The 20,717-nt window shown below is 44.4% G+C and overlaps 1 long non-coding RNA gene across 1 annotated transcript; it reads right to left on the minus strand.

Annotated features, from left to right (window-relative positions):
- Window positions 1–1,540: 1,540 nt before the first annotated feature.
- LOC135373066 (uncharacterized) lies at window positions 1,541–4,483 on the minus strand. Its single transcript, XR_010416254.1, has 4 exons — window positions 4,335–4,483; window positions 3,326–3,399; window positions 2,337–2,514; window positions 1,541–1,880 (listed from the first exon to the last, which is right to left on the minus strand). It is a non-coding gene; the product is annotated as an uncharacterized LOC135373066 (long non-coding RNA).
- Between the last annotated feature and the right edge of the window lie 16,234 nt (window positions 4,484–20,717).

Below are 20,717 nucleotides of genomic sequence, written 5' to 3' on the forward strand. Positions count from 1 at the left end.
TTCCTATGGCGTGAGTGCGCGTGGTCAGCACGCGTGAGAAGGACGTGGCCAAATCATCGATCTCGATCATGGTGCCTCCGGCACGTAAATACGGTGGGTGGGCGTCTCGCCTCCGCACAGCTCATTTCCTCTCCCCAGTTACTCTCTCTCTCCCAACTTTCTTTCTAGCTTCTGTCTTTATGATTTCTATGGTTCAAACCTGATTGTCCACGGCATATCAGAAAGTAGAACAGAGCCAACTAAAGTCTTTAAAAATATATTAGGCAGCTGTTCGAAGAGCGGCTCGGAGTAGCATGCAAGTCAAGTCTGAAATCTGTAGTAGGACCTACTGCTTGGGAGGGCAAGAGGCAAGAGGCCGGTTGTCCTTCATGTCCACGAATTTAAGTAAAAAGGAACGATAATGGAAAACGCGAACAAACTGAAGGAAAGGAAGATCTACATGATTTTTCGCGATAAACACTCCGTAAAGGGGGTTTATTGCAAAGTACGAAAATAAAGTGGATGGAAACTTAAACAGCTTCATGACAAACTCAAGATTGACTATGCCCCATACGTTTGGAATAACCATAAAAATAGGCATACTCCAGTGAATGCACCTCTCCCGAATTCTACGTAACAGCGTGGGAATAAAAACATGTTCGGCTTGGATGACTAAATGCTCAGTGTTTCACAGATATGTGAGGAACTTGAACTTGTCTTTCGATGCTATGACCAAGGGCTATGTTGTTATCATCGCTCAGAATAAGTGTCACTCTCCAACATATTCGCATATGCTGTCAGAGGCCAAACTATCGGCTTTAGCTCGTCGAAGGGGATGTACGAGACCTAAATGTATGCACGTACTGCACAGTTGCAAGTTAGGCATACTCCCCGGCTAGTATTTATCCAAGACTGAAACCAGACATGCACTTAAAATAACGGCATTATATGCTAGTACTAACAGAGTCAAGAGCTCATTTTTGAAGATCCATCGAAGATTGGTATGAGACACCGCAGGGCGTACTGATATTCTCCAGGAAGGAAGAATGCTTATCTTCACCACGTGCAGCATGGTTAACATTTCTTCGATGTAAATGATGTGGCTTAATTGCATTTGTGTCATCTCTTATGTTTTTTCCTGTATATATTATTTCGTGTACACTTTTACAGTCCTGCTAGATCGCTCGTAACCTGCTGTACTGTGCAAGCAAACAAAAACACTTTGTCCTCTCCTTTGCTCTGTGACAGACTCTCTCAGCGCCCTGCCGGAGAAATAGCGAATGCCCCGCCTCCTACTCAGAAGCGGTGCAGAGGCTGGTTCACTCGGCGCGGCAAGAAATGCGAAGAAATAACTGGGAAAAACATGTCGATATAACTTTCTCCTTGCTCTTTATTTAATCCCTGCGCTGGGCTTGCAAAAGTCAACGTTACTCCGCTCTCCTTTCCCCCCTAATGTTGTACATCGCACTGGATTTTTCTGCATTAAAGCTTGATTGCCTGTTGCGTCTGTGTCATCTTCGTTGTCTTGTGTGTTCCCCAAACTCAAGGAAAGGTTACCTCGTTCAACAGTACACCACCTCTCATACTGCATTTTAATTTGTTCATCAGTGTCAAGTTACAAAAAAAGTACATTCGTGCAGTAGTCAATGACATTCAAACCACATGGTTGGTTTTTAAGTTGTTTATTCTTCCTGCATTCAAGGTATCCCTCCTGTAAATGTGTCTGGCTTCATGACGCAGGATATGCGGTTGTCAGCTCTTAGCATGGGGTGGGATCGCATATCTTGTTTGCAAATATACCCTTGAGGTCTCTGTTCATCATGCGCACCACCTCCGCGACAAGGACAGGGCACGGTACTTCTAGGTGTCTTCTAATACAGTTGGAGGACATCTGAGTAGCGCTACATCAAACACGGTATTGATGAATTAATTAATAGTGAACAACACATGATCACATGATCATCACATAACACATGGTCACCACTAATGGCGGACCCTGACTTGAAGCAAGAGGCCTCAATTCAATAGAGCCGTTTTGTAGCAGGCTTTCACTGAATTTGTCTCACGTAGTTTGCTTAATTTGCATCATCTCCTTAAATATGCACCGTGTAAGCTTGTTTTCAACGCTCAGGCCAGACGAACGTCTAGCTCGTTTTACACCGGAAAAATAGAAATGTATCAGTGGAGCAATAAATATTATATTGATAATCTGGCATATTTATTTAGCTCAGCCTCATAAGTGCAGCACCACAACAGTATTGATCTCTGATGCATTGAAAATATATTCTGTTTTCGTGCGGAACTGCACAGCATTTCGCACTGAATTTCAGGTCTGGATCAATCTCGTGTACACATACCAGCAGAACGCACGATGATGGGTAGCGTTGCTTGAATCGAGAAAGAGGGGTTCGTCCTCTGTGAGCAACAGATGCTTCAATAAAGGGTTCGCAGTCATTTCCTGTTTACAAGCTTCCAGAACAGGCACAACCACCTCATCAGAGCAATCCAAGGATACAGGATCGGCGCATAATGTACCTGGCAGAAATAAGGACATCAAAGCAGAAAAAAAAATGAACAGGGGAGAGAGTGACTAAATATTTCATATCCAGGCAGAATACTGGCATACAGGGTCCAGCGAAAGAGGGAAATATGCGAGATCGCGAAAAATAGCGTTCTGCTCACTCCCGAGGATGAAGTTCACCATAGAAAGCCATACTGAATGTCTACTATGCAATCACGATAACTGATCGCGAGTCGCATGATATAATTTTTCATCCTGTGCGGAAATGTGTGCATCCAATTATTTGATGCCCTGCCTACTCAAGTTTCAATATATTTGACGACGTAGAGCCGCAATCAAGCCAAGTGAGCAGCAACCTGGCTAATAGCAACGGCGTTGTTCTACCTACCTGACTAGTACTATGTAAACGTGCATTTGGTCAGCTCCGCCAGAGTAGTACATTTCCTTTCTTTCTTTCTTTTTACGTCGGTAGTGTGGACGCTGAGATTGCCGGAACATCGGCTTTTTGGATTGCGAACCTGCAGGTCTTCAGTGCAGAGAAATTAGCTTAGTCACGAGATGTATTGGACATGGCGTTATGGTATTGATCAGGCCCTTCAAACGTTATCGGTATTGTAGCGAAGTGAAATCAGTCACGCATGGCATTACTGGGAATCATACCTGGGCCGATTTGATGAGCAGAAGAAATTAACAAGCTAATTACTATTTCCCTTCCTCTAGAGCACGTCAAAGCCATAAGGTGCAAGTTTAAGTGGAATTATACCAATTGTTTCGAAATTGACTGCGAAGTAATGATAAAGCAGTGCGCACAGTGTGCAACCTTACCCAATAAAACGGCAGCCACACATACAGTAGCGAACACCTTCATTTTGCGGACTTATTCGTGGGCAGGAAAAGTCCTAGAGTGGATAGAACAACAGTAGAGTTTACTGTATTTGGTGATCACGGATCTCGATGACGCTCATTAGTTTCCAGATAAGCCCAATACCTTGCTGAATCCTTGGCACTTGGTCCCTCAAATCTAATACACTGTAAGCAAAACACACTCTCCAACATTGAAAAAGTATGTCGTATTTAAATATACTTAGTATATACGAAGTACTTCCCTCTTACAATATTATTCAGATATTTATGTATTATATAAAACTATCGCGAATGTACGAAAAGCCCTGGCTTTTTAACTGTATAGGTCATATCCAGACCCATGTTAGAAAGTGTAGAGTATCTGACGAAACATATTGGGAGATGATACCGCAGTACAGAGAGAACCAAAACTCCCTGGGGCGTCCTATTTAAATGTCAATATCCCTGCCTGGAAGCGGAGATACGGAGGACGTTGGTGGCAGGCTGGTGTATGGATACACTGGGACAGGGCTCTATACAATATAGGGCGGGCGAAGACTTTGTAAACGCCTAAAACGCTAACACATACTGTTTAGAAGAAGAACAATCTCTGTTCGAAATATCGGCGGCTCCCGTCCTGAGGCAACTCCCTTCATACTTCCATACCGGTTCGCGGGATTTTTATGCGTGTAAAAGCACTTGTTTTTGTTTACTGGGAACCCGTACAGTTCTCCCTTAACACCTTCCCTGCCATTCATTGGTTCAATCCGGAAATAACTTATGAAAACCCTTTGGGCAAAGCCACACACACACTCAGGCGCAGGAAGCTGGAAAACGATTGCTATGCAAAGTTTCTGTGGTATATGCACAGAAGTCTGACTTCAATTGCTTGCGCGCTCAAAGCCAGGCGTACATTCATGGCGTATATCCTGTAGCTATCATAGTTAAATTAAAAGACAGATACCCCGGACATTAACAAAGTCGATCTTACCTGGCGAAGGCTATTGCAGTGAGTAGTGACGACGGACGTCGTAGCGGTAGAACACAAGGCTATATGCGTGTTTCCGTTTGACAAGTGGAAGCTCCTCACATACAAAACGTGTACGTGAGCTGCCCAGTTTTTTGCCTCTGATAGGAAAGAGGAAGCGGATGTGGAGGCAATTGACGTCAGTGCATAGACCTCATTTTCCTCCTACGAAGACTTCCGTTCGATGTGGCATACTCGAAGCACTGCAGTTGCGTTCTTATCAACCATACCCATTGAAACTCTCCCCTTGTAAGAAGTGTCATGCGACACAAATCACGCGCGCTTTTGACATGAGAAAGATGTCAGTGCGCATTTTGACACCATCACCTCACATCAAGACAAGACGAACTAGAAGAATAGTTGGACCATACTTGATTCAATTGGCAGTATATTACACTAAGTGCCGGAGTATACGGTCAGTATATGCAGTACACGTAGTATTGCATAATGATAATGCAGTGAAGGGGAAGTATAAATGATTTCAATAACTACAGGTCTATCTCTGTCCTCCCCTTATTTTCAAAAATTATTGAGAGAGTGCGCAATAATAGGTTTTCACAGTATCTTTTGAAATACAATATTATCATGCCCAAGAATTAGGGACAAAACGTAAAGCAGGCTTCACCTAAAACAGCTCCCATAGAGCCTGTGTATTTTGGAACGAAAAGGGCGTGCTACATATTCTGCTGGCAGCGCTTTGCATTCGTTCTCTAATGGCATGTTGCCTCTGCCAAGACGAAACTTTTGAGCATTTTCTTGGGCATGAATAGTGGCATCTTCAAGGTTCCATTCGGGTTCCAAATTTTGAACATGTAAAGGAGCCTTCAATCGCCGCACGAACGCGTAGCGGCGAAGCCTACGTTCAAGGCCACGCGCAACCACAGGTTTGGGAAATGGCTCGCCGCAGAAGAGACTACAACAGATAAAGAAGACAAATAATAAATAACAATACGAGGAGCAAGGATTTGTGTTACTTCACGTGGTAAGGGTATAGGATATAAAAAGCTAAAAGCCTGACAGCTCTTAGGAGAACTAACATCGTTGAGCAAACGTGTGTACATTATGGCTGTTACGAAGTCTGTTGGTACCTGCAAAACTGTGACAAATCAAACAAAACGTAAAATAAAGGTGTGGTCGGAGTGAACGGCACAACAAAGACAACAATAAATGATGACGATGAGATGGGTGTTTCACCACGGAGGTGCTTAGCCTACCCCACTGCACGTGGAACATTATGTGAAGATGGTGAAGGGGGGATGAAAACACAAGAAAGAACTAAAATGAACAGCAGAAAATGGACCAACGACAGCTTAAGACGACATGTACTACTTTGCACAGGAAAATGTGATATCTGAGGTTCTACGATGTGCTAGGGTTGTCAAATCAAGTTTATCGAGGAGAGGTTCATAATTATAGACACCAATGCGTCGGTCATAGAGAGTGTCAATGACTACAAGGGATTCAATGTTGTCATTCGGTCAATCTCTTATCTTTGAAAATTAGTGAAGCTCATTAAGTATACCATTTTAGTTAGCCATCGAACACTGATGAGACCGGCTAGGAAAGGTATCCGACAGGCCAGGTATGTTAGGCGCCCGAACGGCACGTCCGTGGCTCTCATAATTTTTTAATAACAACTGTGGCACCTAACAAGGGACAACTTGTATATCCTCATGTGTTTACATACTGACTCCCGGAAGAATTCGAGGCTCGTTCGAGTAGACCGAATGCACAATCGTATTTATGAAATAGCGCACAAAAAAAGAAAAAAAAATGACATGGTTGCCAAATTTGAGACATACACAAATAAGATTTGACTAAAATTGATTAACGAACCAACAATCAGTTTGATTGTAGAAACAAGATATTTTGAGGCACGATAGATCTATAAGTTGAGTGAACGTTGGCGTGGATATGTCACGGTGTCGTCTAGACGAAAAAAATGCTTAAGGCTGAAGGCTCGGCAGTGCAGAGAACCTACGGATACGCATGCAAGATCAGGGAAGTAGGACAACCATGCACATACGCGCATGACGCTGAACTATAAAACCGATCTATATATTCCGAAACTCCGAGTGGATGAACACACCGTTTGTATAGACTGCCGGTTTCGTTTCTTCTTTCTCGCTCTCTCCTTTTTCCTTTCGATTTTTTTTTTGGGGGGGGGGGGGCGTGGGGGCTTATTAATACCTGAAGACAATTTATGATACAGCTATAGGATGTCAGGCTTCCTCGCGAACGCAGGAGCCTCTCTCTAGGGAGGAAAGCGCAATGACGGTCACGTGGTCGGTTTGTATTACAACACATTACTCTGCTCACTTTTGACCACAATAATGCTCGTTGCCTTGTCGATGTCATCTGCATTTTTTAGACACTGTAGATATGTCGTTCACCTCGAAACTACAAAAAAAGTTAAGAAATCACGACTTTCTGCTGTTGATTTATCCTGGTGTTTGATTTGCGATTATCTGGCGACTTTCTGTTATCGTCATCTCTCAAAATCTCTCAAAATAAGCACAATCTCAGACAACGAAAAAAAAATAGAAAAGTAAAGAAAATATATCGTTCTACTTTCCTGTCTTTTATTTTCCATACTTAATACAGCAAAAGCCGTAGTGGCTCAAATCTATCCCTACTGCAGCCTAATGCCGCGTGCTTTTCGACAGCCGTACTCCTGGCTTTTCTTTTCGTCAGTGGAGAGGGTTCTAGCAGGTGTGCTGTTTTATCAGCGTAGTTCTTCTGAAGATTTACAATCTTGCTGCTTGGGCTTTCAGCAGGCTGCTTGGGACTGTGTTGTTCGCTATCGCGTCTTCTTTCATTCGATCATCTTTGTTTCTGTAGGTGTGAAGAAAAGTTTATTGACCGGTTGATAAGCAACTGCGTGCACCACGTAAAAGTCAGTTGTGTAGCATCGATTGCTAATACGTATGAGTTGAATAAATACGAATGAAGCACGATGAACATTTGATTTACACATAAGAGTTAGTGACGTCTTCATGTTGGGAAAAACTTCGCATGGCTGCATATGCGATCACAATGTCCTCCTTTTAACGTTGAAGCCAAAATAATCGGGGGCACTCCAAGCCACGTTACTCAAGCTGTGACGCAACATTTGCATCAGCTTGCTGTCGTCTGGATCTTTGGACGTCGTTCCCGATTTCCGTTCTTAGCTCCCCTCGCGTCATAGAGTCCACATCTAATATGCGTGACACGCGCTCGTTGAGTTCGACACTTATACGTGGCCTCTTTCGTCTTGGATGCCATCTTCTTCCCAGTACATGACGTCACGTTTCCGATATCTCCTAGCCTGTAGCGCAGATGAATTGTTCTATCCTTTAACATATTTTAGCCTGTCCCATGCTTCGTCCCATTTGTTTGTTCGCCGATGATGTAGGTTCTCTAAGACACAATTTTTCTTTTTTAGTCCTTGTCTAGAAGGCCATCCTAGTCAGCGCTGCTGCATGTGGCTCATCGCGGCGTGATGCGAAAAAACATGTATATACGGGGTCACGCTCTACTATCCGTACCCCTTGCATTTGTTTCCCAGATCTAGAAACATAGTTAGGACGTTTAACGTCTCCTGACGCAGATCTTTCCCTGCAGTATATTGCTCAATTATTTTACAACACCTCTGAAAAGACCCCATAACTGTGCTAGTTCATCTCTGGTGTCCGAGGGCAGGGCTGGGGTCGCAAGGCGTGGTAGACTCTCAAGAAGTAAATCGTCATTCTTCCCTGTTAATGACATGAATTTAGCAACTTCCGTTTTGCTGTCAGTGAGCAGTCTGACGTTCGCACCAGATCCCTTTATAATCTCTGCCAGTTTTCTCACGGACGTGTCTTTTCCTTTTGGATCGCGCACACTATTAGCAGTGTCTACGTCCTGCATTTCAGGGACAATGAAGCGGGGTTCCATAGAGAACAATGGGGTGCCGCACTAAGTTTTTCATGTTGCCCTACATCTGCGTCTGCTTTCCACTGGCCGAACAATAACTTGTGAGTGTTTGTTTCACAAAATTGATTATCATAATAATACCTAAGAGGATCCTTAATTCAAGTGCTTATATGCGTTCGATTACCGATGCCAAACAATTTAAGAAATGCTTATGCGACCATTGCGGGCGGAGGGGTGAGTGGAAATTGGAGCGATCTGCATGCCTACACTGGCGGCACTTTGCTGGGGGAAGGGAAGAAGAGGGGGAGATGAAGGAGGAAGGCTCACGCGTCTGGCTGGCATGACCATTGCGCTGCCATTGCCGTTTTTCAATTTCCACTTTTTACGTGTTGTCATTGTCTGCTCCAGTTGACCAAAATGCTTCATGTACTTGTTTATTTACCTCCACGTATCTGCACATTTTTTTCATGTGGTTGTATGCTGCTATGTTATTATGCAACCAAATGCTAACCTCCCGTTTGTATTGCCTCCATGGCCAACAGGGGAAATAAATACATGAGTCTGTACGTCTCACAGAAAAAAACAACCGTCCACCTTCCGCGTACATGCTTTGAGAGCGATAAGAGATAAGAGCGATAATCAGCTTCTTTTGCGGGAGTCGCCGATGCCACTCGACTACTGAAGTTTCTCTCTCTCTCTCTTTGTTTTTTTTTGCTTTTTTTCTTACAGCGGTTGCAGACCGGCCACTGCCCCAAGCAGCAAAATGTACTGAAAGTCGAGTGCAACAGGGGTGGACGGGTAGGTGGATGGCCTTGAACAGGCTCTGATAAGACTAATACTAAGTACTCTGATAAGACGAATACCGACCACCCCTATTGCACTCGACTTTCAGTACATTGTGCTGCTTGGGGCTGCACGGCTCATCATGTACTCGTACCGGGGCATCAAGCGCGGAATTATTATTTTATCTGTATATTGTTGAGTTGCCCGCTTCATCACGGCTTCCGCGTTAACCACATGACAAACAGAAAGGCGAGGGGGATTACAGCAGCTATCAACGAAACCCGTGCACAAAAGTAACGACCGACTTATTGTTTCCTTTGATTTTAGTGACTTTTTTTTCCCCTTCCATACTTCACCTAATGAAATCATTTCCTTGTTCATCAAGATATCTACTGGACCTGATAGCACTGCGGTCTTGTCTTGAGTAGAAAGTATGCTAGGACGTTGCCAAAGCTTATTCGCTCTGCGCGCGTTCTTGCTATTGTTCCTGTATATGCAAGAGCCTTTGTGCCCCTATTTTCTGCGGCTGAGAATTCTGGGAGTCTGCGACGGGAGTACGAACAGATGGGCCTTCCTATATGTCTTCAGACTGCCTGTACGCCATAGAACGAATAATTGCTAAAAGGGTATTCGATAATCTGTATGGGAATATACAAGGAATATATTACACGTCCTTGAGAGAGCTGGTAGAGATTATAAAGGGATCTGGTGCGAACGTCAGACTGCTCACTGACAGCAAAACGGAAGTTGCTAAATTCATATCATTAACAGGGAAGAATGACGATTTACTTCTTGAGAGTCTACCACGCCTTGCGACCCCAGCCCTGCCCTCGGACACCAGAGATGAACTAGCGCAGTTATGGGGTCTTTTCAGAGGTGTTGTAAAAGAATTGAGCAAGATACTGCAGGGAAAGATCTGCGTCAGGAGACGTTAAACGTCCTAACTATGTTTCTAGATCTGGGAAACAAATGCAAGGGGTACGGACAGTAGAGCGTGACCCCGTATATACATGTTTTTTCGCATCACGCCGCGATGAGCCACATGCAGCAGCGCTGACTAGGATGGCCTTCTAGCCAAGGACTAAAAAAGCAAAATTGTGTCTTAGAGAACCTACATCATCGGCGAACAAACAAATGGGACGAAGCATGGGATGGGCTAAAATATGTTAAAGGATAGAAGAAAATTAATCTGCGCTACAGGCTAGGAGATATCAGAAATATATATATCATCAGAATATCTGACGTCATGTACTGGGAAGAAGATGGCATCCAAGAGGAAAGAGGCCACGTATAAGTGTCGAACTCAACCAGCGCGTGTCACGCATGTTAGATGTGGACTCGATGTGACGCGAGGTGAGCTAAGAACGGAAATCGGGAATGACGTCCAAAGATCCAGACGACGGCAAGCTGAGGCAAATTTTGTGTCACAGCTTGAGTAACGTCGTTTGGAGTGCCCCCGATTATTTTGGCTTCAACGTTAAAAGGAGGACATTATGATCGCATATGCAACCATGCGAAGTTTTTCACAACATGAAGACGTCACTAACTCTTATGTGTAAATCATATGTTCATCCTGCTTCATTCATATTATTCAACTCATACGTACTAGCAATCGATGCTACACAACTGACTTGTACGTGGTGCACGCAGTTGCTTATCAACTAGTCAATAAATTTTTCTTCACACCTACGGAAACAAAGATGATCGAATGAAAAAAGACGCGACAGCGAACAACACAGTCCCAAGCAGTCTGCTGAAAGCGCGAGCATCTACGACGGCTGGATCAAGATAGTAAATCTTCAGAAGAAATACGCTGATGAGACAGCACACCCGCTAGAACTCTCTACACTGACGAAAAGAAAAGCCAGGAGTACGGCTGTCGAAAAGCACGCGGCATTAGGCTGCAATAGGGATAGATTTGAGCCACTACGGCGTTAGCTGTATTCAGTATGGAAAATAAAAGACAAGAACGCAGCACGACACGTTTTTTTTTTCCGTTGTCTGAAATTGTGCTTATTTTGATAGACTTTGATAGATAGAACAGAAAGTCGCCACAAAATCGCAAATGAAACTCAAACAACAGAAGTCGTGACTTCTTAACTTTTTGTGCAGATTCGAGGTGAACGACATATCTACAGTATCTAAAAAATGCAGATGACATTGACAAGGCAACGAGCATTATCCTGATCAAAAGAGAGCAGAGCAATGTGTTATAATACAAACGGAACACGTGACCGCCTTTTACAATTGCGCTTTCCTCCCTAGAGAGAGGCTCCTGCGTTCGCGAGGAAGCCTGACTTCCTGCTGTATCATAAATTGTCTTCCCCCTCAAAAAAAAAAAAAAAGAAAAGAAAAAGGAAAAAGGAAAGAGCGAGAAAGAAGAAACGAAACTGGCAGTCTATACAAACGGTGTGTTCAGCCACTCGGAGTTTCGGAATATACAGATCGGTTTTATAGTTCAGCGTCATGCGTGTGCGTGCATGGTTGTCCTACTTCCCTCATCTTACATGCGTATCCGTCGGTTCTCTGCACTGCCGAGCCTTCAAGCCTCCAGCATTTTTTGCGTCTAGACGACACCATCTACGTCACCGCGACATATCCACGCCAACATTCACTCAACTTATAGACCTATCGTGCCTCAGAATACCTTGTTTCTATAAGCAAACTGAATGTTGGTTCGTTAGGCACACTTTAGCCCGCCAATTTTAGTCAAATCTTTTATTTTTGTATGTCTCAAATTTTGCAACCGTGTCCAATTTTTTTGTTTTTTTTTTTGCGCTATTTCATAAACACGGTTGTACGTTCGGTCTACTCGAACGACCCTCGAATTCTTCCGGGAGTCAGTATGGAAACACATGAGGATATACAGGTTGTCCTTTGTTAGGTGCCACAGTTGTTATTAAAAATGTATGAGAGCCCCGGACGTGCCGTTTGGGCGCCTAACATACCTGGCCTCTCGGATATCTTTCCTAGCCGGTCGCATCAGTGTTCGATGGCTAACTGAAATGGTATACTTAATTAGCTTCACTAATTTTCAAAGATAAGAGATTGACCGAATGACAGCATCGAATCCCTTGGAGTCATTGTACATTCTCTATGACCGACGCATTGGTGTCTATAATTATTAACCTATCCTCGATAAACTTGATTTGACAACACTAGCACATCGTAGAACCTCAGATATCACATTTTCCAATGCAAAGTAGTACATGTCTCGTCTTAAGCTGTCGTTGATCTATTTGCTGCCGTTCATTTTAGTTATTTCTTGTGTTTTCATCCTTCGTTCATCATCTTCACATAATGCTCCACGTGCAGTGGGGTAGGCTGCGCACCTCCGCGGTGAAACACCCCATCTCATTGTCATCATTTATTGTAGTTTTTGTTGTGCCGTTCACTCCGACCACACCTTTATTTTATGTTTTGTTTGATTTCTCACAGTTTATCAGATACCAACAGACTTCGTAACAGCCATAATGTACACACGTTTGCTCAACGATGTTAGTTCTCCTAGCAGCTGTCAAGTTTTTAGCTTTTTATATCCTATACCCTTACCACGTGAAGTAACACACAAATCTTTGCTCCTCGTATTGTTATTTCTTATTTGTCTTCTTTATCTGTTGTAGTCTCTTCTGCGGCGAGCCATTTCCCAAACCTGTGGTTGCGCGTGGCCTTGTACGTAGGCTTCGCCGCTACGCGTTCGTGCGGCGATTGAAGGCTCCTTTACATGTTCAAAATTTGGAACCCGAATGGAACCTTGAAGATGCCACTATTCATGCCCAAAAAAATGCTCAAAAGTTTCGTCTTGGCAGAGGCAATATGCCATTAGAGAACGAATGCAAAGCGCTGCCAGCAGAATATGTAGCACGCGCTTTTCGTTCCAAAATACACAGGCTCTATGGGAGCTGTTTTAGGTGAAGCCTGCTTTACGTTTTGTCCCTAATTCTTGGGCATGATCCCCGTGCAATATGGCTTTCAAAAATGAAAATCAACCGAACAGGCATTACTACGTGTCAAAGAAAAATTTTGCAAAATATTGAAAATCTGTTATTTGCGCTAGGAATATTTCTTGATATCAGGAAAGCGTTTGATTTTACGCAGCACAGCATTCTGCTAGACAAATGCCACCGCTCCGGCATACGAGGTAAGAGCAAACGATCTCGTAAAAAGCGATGAAAGATGAAAGTCACTGAAACGGTTAGCCAGCTGTAGGACTCGCACCCACATCTTCTGGATTACCGGTCCAGGGCTCTACAAATCCAGAAGATGTGGGTTCGAGTCCTACAGCTGGCTAACCTTTTCAGTGACTTTCATCCTTCATCGCTAATTTCTTAGGCAATTTGTGGCTTTGTATGTATTCGTCCCTTCTATGTTGTGCCAGCCTCAGAACATCAGTTCTCTCGTAAAAAGCTACCTGGAATATCGCTTTCAGTACGTAACGATACACGGCTTTCATTCTGATAAACAACTAATCCAATACGGTGTTCCGCAAGGATCTATTTTAGGGTCCACCCTCTTTCTCCTTTGCCTTAATGGCATAGTAAACATCCCAGGCACGCCCTATATAACGTTATATGCTGACGATACTAATATATTTTTCTCGCGTAGTAACTTACTATATATTTGGAATTTGGCAAACTGTTATTTACAAAAACTGCCATCGTGGTCTCTAACCGGTTATTAGCCAACGTAGAGAAGACAAAATTTATCGTTTTTCGACCAATTAACAAAAAGCAGGACGTCCTCCTTAATCTTAGATTTCAGGCCAATTGAACAAGTAAAGGAAATTAAAATACTGGGTGTATGGTTTCATCAGAGCCTTTCTTGGACCACACACGTCAATCACACTGCGCGTCAATTATCTAAATAAATTTGAGGAATAAATCAAATCAGAAGGCTGGTATCTTAGCCTTTGTTACCAGACATTTACTCTGCCTTGGTGTACTCAAAGTTATTATATTATTAAAGTTATTATATTATATTATATTATTGTCTGCTAATATGGCGTAATACGACTGTAACTATTTCGAACAAACTACATGTTCTCAAAAGAAGGGCTATCCGCTTTATGATGAATGCTGACTACTTTACGCCCTCTACCGAACATTTTCGGAATGCTCACGTCCTTACGATTGGAGACATGTATATACTAAAGTATGGGAAGACACATTTATAAAGAGGTGCGGAAGAACGTATATGCAACTATCACACATAGGACGACCCCATATCCCATTCGAAAGACAAGAATATTCATGACTCCAATCCTAAGGACTAACTACGGTAAACATAGCATGCATTATCTGATGCCACTCTTTCAGAATAAGTTTAATCACCTTCTAACACAACACTATACGGAGGTGCAGTTTAAACGCATATTGCGCGTTTACCTCGAAGGAAATGTCCACACTTCCCTTTGAACTGCCTTTATACTATCATCATCCTCAATAGTAAAACTATCATCCATGATTCATAAAAGCTTGGTAATCTTTCATATGATTCAGAGCTCTTTATAGTGCTTGTTGCAATAATAATGCAGTACACTTGATGTATATGAATCGTTAGGAAACAGTATTACTCCATAGGCGAAAAAATAAAGTGGAATCCCAAGTAGGATATAGTGGAACCACTTGAACAACAAAGTGCGTCAAAGTGGAACCACTTTGTCAGCAAAGTTGTTTAAGGTGAAACCACTTGGTCAGCAAAGTGGTTTGAAATGGAACCATTATCTTGCCACAGTGGAAGTCAGAAGTAGTATTGGATCAGCTCAAGAAGCCGGCAAGTCACACAGTCATCTGGACGCCATGAATTAGCAATTAGAGCAATTTGGAACCCCCCACAGTAATTAGGATCATTCAGGGAGTCATTACACTAACCGGGGTGCATCTAAGACGTGTCCAGACCACAGTGTGAGTTGCCGGCTACTTGAGCTGATAAAAAATAAAAAATAGGTAGAAAGTAAAATAAAAAGATAGAAATAGGGTGGAGGGAAACAATTTATTCGAAAATCAACAATGCCGTGGCGAAGAAACCGCTCCGGGGTGACAAGCGCTTGTTGGCGTCGGGCAGTTCCAGAGATCGACGACAGGTGGCCACTTAGTTGCAAGGCATCACAACAGATAGCTCTATGCGAGAAAGACATAGAACAACAAGGTACTAGCGGCAGGTACAAATGGCAACACTGCTAAACAAGTCTAGGCGCGCGAGAGAAAAGGTCTAACCGCTACTGCTAAACAGCACAGAGAAAACAGTGCACATCGGGGGAAAGGCTTAGGGATCAGTTAGGCTTAACCACAGCGTCACAACACTATGCAGCTAACACAAGGCAGGAACCACTGGGCACACATCCCTAAACATGCGTCAACACGAACAAAAGGCTTGCTGACTGCTAAACAAGTCTAAACATGCGACAAAAGGCTTTACACGAGCGCGGTCAAACATCGGCAAATCACTCATTGGTCACCGCTAAACAAGTCGAAACATGGGGGCATGGCAAACATGCGAGAAAAGGAGCGCGGTAAAACAGCGCGGCAAATCACTCACCTTTTCCCCCGCGGTGACTGCTCCACCAGCAGTCACTGCGCCAGGCAGAAACTGAGCAGGGGCAGGGACTGCGGAGCAACCGAGCACACGCCTGCTCTCTGTGACACCCAGCGAGCAACTGTCGGGACGCCGCGCCGCGGCAGCCACGCATGCGCGCGCGCGCGCTCCTAGCGCCTTCTGCGTCGCCCGCCCACGGGTGGTTTCGGTTTCGGCTCACCACTCCTCCTCTGCACGCGCGCGCGTTCCTAGCGTCGACGGGTGGTTTCTCAGTTTCGGTTTCGCTCTCCTTTCTTTGCGCGCGTTTATCTGTATAAAGGCAGTGCGCACCGCGCTCGCGTCATCATTCTGACCGATGCGTGGAAAACGCCATGTGTGGTTTATTCCCCTGCGTTTCGCGTCGGCGAGGAGAGACGAAAAACGAAGAACTTAGTTAATTTATTCGCGGCATCGTGGCGGAAGCCTTTAAAGTCCACCGCCTGGAATGGTTGCAAGCACGTCAAGAAATGTGTCAGGACAAGATGAAGACGCTCGACCGCATCTTTGCGGCGGACAGACTGACGAAAAAGAGGTCCAACTTTAGCCTGGATAATCTGTATAAGGAACGCAGTTCCGATCTAGAGGACGATGACGACGAGTAAATGAAAGCAATGCATTCCTCTTCAAGTCTCAGTCTCATGCTTTTCTTCGCGCAACGTGCACGCACGCAACATGGCTTCTCCCGAACATTTTCGTTTCCGTCATCCTTTTCGCTGTATCTTAAGCGGCCCCTCCATGTGCGGCAAATCTACTTTCGTTGCGAACGTGCTGAGGAACCTGAACGAAGTGGTGGACAAGCCTCCGTCACAAATATTCTACGTACACAAATATGCTTCGCCGAGCATGCAGGACGAATTTGGGGACTCCGTAAAATTTACCAAGGAGCTACCGGGAGAGTGGGACACGTCGCGAGCTAACCCGGATCGTCGTCGACGATTACAAGACCCACGCCGATTCCTTGAAGGAGGTAACCGATCTTTTCATAAGGGGTTCTCACCATGCCAACGCGTCGATCTTCTTACTCGTTCAAAGCATCTTTTTCGACAGTAGCCATTTTAGAACTATATCCTACAACGCCAGTTACGTCGTCCTGTGGCGCATCGTGCACCAAATGGAACATTTCGACCAACAGCTATTTGGCAGAAAAAGATTCGAGTATTTTGTGGACGCATATAAACAAGCGATGTCGTCGCCCCACGCTTATTTAATCGTGGATCTTCACAACTATACGCACGAGGACCACAGGTTGCGTAGCAATATCTTTCCGGGAGAACGTCAATATACCTACGCTCCGAAATGAACCTCCGCCTTCACCTCACTTTACTCAAAGTACCCTCCACTCTACCCCCTCCGCGCCGTCGCGACGTCTTGAGACGTTCTTCTTTGTCCGACATGAAACACCTCTCCGAAATTTTCCTCAGTGTATTGAACGGAAAGGTGGCTGTAGCTCCAGACATGTTCGGGCGTTCGAAGTAGCACAAACGCTTCTTACGACGGCTCGCCTACAAAAAGATTCACAAGAATCTGCAACGTTTGAAGCGCTATCTGTCTCAGCAGCGAGGACAGGGCGTTCTTCCGTCGGTGGTTCCTCTCCTACTTTCCGCCGTGTTGAACCTTTTCGCCAATGGCCAAGTGAATTGAAGTGGCCACCTACTGCATTAGAAACATTCTTTCCTCGAAGGAGAGTGACGACGTCAAAGTGATACTCATACTGCAAGCACTGTATCGCATACTCAAGCAGTACGGATTTGACTCCTACAACAATAAATACAAGGCGTCCGACGCTGCAAATGACTTTAACTATTCACTCCTCACTCCAGAGGTGGACGAAAAGGAAGCTGAAAGGGTCGTCTCGGAATTAAAGAAGGTTCTTTCCTGGGATCACGAGGGTTGTGTCTCCATGTCGGGCAAGCCAATCAGGCACTCCTCCGTTAGCGACCTCATCAATTATTTGTTGCAACGTAAGACGGGAAAGAAACCTTCCTGGTTCCCCAAAGTCTCAAAACTATTGCGCCTGATCTCTCTACCTAAATCTCGCGAGCCTCAACAGCAGCAGCAGCAGGCATCCATCGCGTGGACGACTTATGGAGGGATATGAGAAGCCAGAGGATGGTTTGGGGGGTGTGGACCGCTATAGAAAAGCGCATCACTTGAGCAAAAAGAAGGCTCTTGCCATTCTCAGAAAGCTGGACGCCTACACACTTCACCATCCGGTCAGAAGAAAGCTTAATAGGAGACGCATCATCGCGCTCAGGATCAACGACATGTGACCAATGGACCTCGCCGACTTTTCAAAATACAAGATATTCAACGGCAGCTTCCGCTACATTCTCGTGGCGATCGATTCCCTCTCTCGCTTTCTGCGCACCCTCCAGCTAAAGACGAAACGCCTCGCCGAAATGAAAAGGGCCATCATACGACTTTTTCGGGGAGGTAACGCACCTACACGCATCTTTTGCGACAGAGGAGCGGAATTCTCAACAAGACCGTCAAGGACTACCTGTCACGAAAGAAGGTCCACATGTATTCCACCTTCTCTCCAGTAATCAAAGCATCGCAGGCAGATCGGGTGATACGCACTTTACGCGACAGAATATTCCGCTATTTTATTGTAACCAGAAAATACCACTTCGTTTCCGCGCTTCCCAAGATCGTACGCGACTACAACAACACCAAACACAGGACTTAGGGCATCAGCACGTCCGAAATCACACCCGAAAACGAATTGGAGCTGTTCATTAAGATAAATAAATAAATTCGTTGTTGACGGCGGCAGTGCATATTTCTTCGTCTTTGCGACATCGCAAGTTTTGCTTATCTTCTATCTGTTGTTGCAGTTATACCATGGCCATCACAATTTCTGGTCCTATCGCCTTGTGTATACACGTGGATCAGCGGCTCGGAACAACGCTTGGAACCGCTGCGATCACCGGAACATCACCCGTCACGTCCGCTTCAGCTGATGCCGCTAAAAGGACTTGCCGACGTTGTGTAGCTTCATTCGTTGTTGACGGCGGCAGTGCATATTTCTTCGTCTTTGCGACATCGCAAGTTTTGCTTACCTCCTATCTGTTGTTGCAGTTATACCGTGGCCATCACAATTTCTGGTCCTATCGCCTTGTGTATACACGTGGATCAGCGGCTCGGAACAACGCTTGGAACCGCTGCGATCACCGGAACATCACCCGTCACGTCCTCTTCAGCTGATGCCACTAAAAGGACTTGTCGACGTTGTGTAGCTTCATTCGTTGTTGACGGCGGCAGTGCATATTTCTTCGTCTTTGCGACATCGCAAGTTTTGCTTATCTCCTATCTTTTGTTGCAGGTGAGCTATTACTCTGTATTATTTGCACTTTTGCCGCCGTCTACAGCGCTACGTTTCCTCTTGGTACGCTTTTGTACTTGGTACTGGTACTTGATAGTTTTTTGTACTTAAAATGTTCACTAAGGACTTTTCTAAATTCGCCGAAGAACTAAGGCGTGACATGAAAAACTGTTTCAAGGAGATGCAAGACACGTTAGAACGGGATCATCGTAAGGAAATTCGAGAAATGAAAGCGTCAATGGAGCACATGAGTGACTGCCTCGATGAAATGTCAACTAAGTTCCAAAAGATCCGTGACGAGCAGCAGCGTCTGAAGAGCGATAACAGTGAACTTCGCAAAGAAAATAACTGTTTAAAGGAACGCCTCAGAGCAATGGAGATCAGAGCCATCGAATGTGAACAGTACATGCGAAATCGTAATCTCGAAATTAAGGGTGTACCTCCTGACGCACAGGTTGACATCAAAAAGGTTCTGACACAAATTGGAAATGCTATCGGGGAACCGATCACAGACAACGACATAGATATATGTCATCCGGTACCCATCGCTAATAAGCTGGGTATGAACATAATTGTACAGTTTAAGTGCCGGCAAAAACGAGATGTTGTGCTGGAAAAAGCAAAAAATGCCGATTATCCACTTCGGATCTTGGCCTCTCTACGACCACACCTATTTTTATAAATGAGTATCTTTGCCCAAATCGGAAAAAGGTCCTAGGTGTTGCCATCGCTAAAAGAAAAGAATCAAAGATAGCTCACGCGTGGGCGCGCAACGGTAAAGTTTTTGTACGTAAACAAGATGACAGCCCTTCGATATCTGTGCACTTCGAGGAAGACGTTGTAAAGATATCCGGCTAGTTTTATTGATGATATTTTGGCAGTTGCTTTTGCCTTCTGAATGTATTTCTTGCCAGAAGATATTGTCGAACCTGTGAACACTCATTCTTTTGTGCATATCAACGTTCAGTCCGCTCGAAATAAGTGCGATGAACTTAGTCTTTTTTTCCACTGCTTCAACTTTGCTTTTGATATAATTATGTTTTCTGAGACATGGTATCAGGACGAGGACGATAGGCTTACGCTGCCAGGTTACCAGCAGTTCTTTATAAATAGACATGGCAAACGTGGTGGCGGACTGTCCCTTTATGCCATTGAAAATATGTCACGTGAGCTGTTATCTGATTTCACATTCATGTGTAGTGACGCGGAAATGTTGGCTATTAAATGTGGTAATCAAGTTCACGCAGTGGTATACCGACCACCTTCAGGCGATGTTTATGCCTTTTTATCCACTATCGAGAAACTTTTTAGATTCACAGCTGAAAACAAATATCTCGTCAATCTCGGTGGTGATTTCAACATTAATATTCTTGATGCTTCTAGACCGTCGCAGGAGTTAAAAGTTCTAGTAAACACTTTTGGCCTCTCCAATGTCATTTCATCACCCACACGTGTCACAGAGAACTCTGCTTCTTTAATAGACTTGTTTATTACCAGTGCCAATACTGACAATGTCAAGGTAGGCATTGTAACTAGCAAAATTAGTGACCACTTGCCAATATTTATGTTTGTAGATACGTACTCTCGTTGTACTAAACGTGTTTCATTCCTGAGCCTTCGTCATATAAGTGCAGTGGGGCTCGAAAATTTCCGTAAAGATGTGTGCTCGCATTCGATCAATTGGAGTTCGGTGTTCAGTCACGACAATGCGAATGAGGCGTATAACGACCACTTCGTAAATGTCAAACACCTGTATGATGTGCATTTCCCTG

This window comes from Ornithodoros turicata, unplaced genomic scaffold (assembly GCF_037126465.1).
Source record: "Ornithodoros turicata isolate Travis unplaced genomic scaffold, ASM3712646v1 Chromosome20, whole genome shotgun sequence".
Classification (NCBI taxonomy): domain Eukaryota; kingdom Metazoa; phylum Arthropoda; class Arachnida; order Ixodida; family Argasidae; genus Ornithodoros; species Ornithodoros turicata.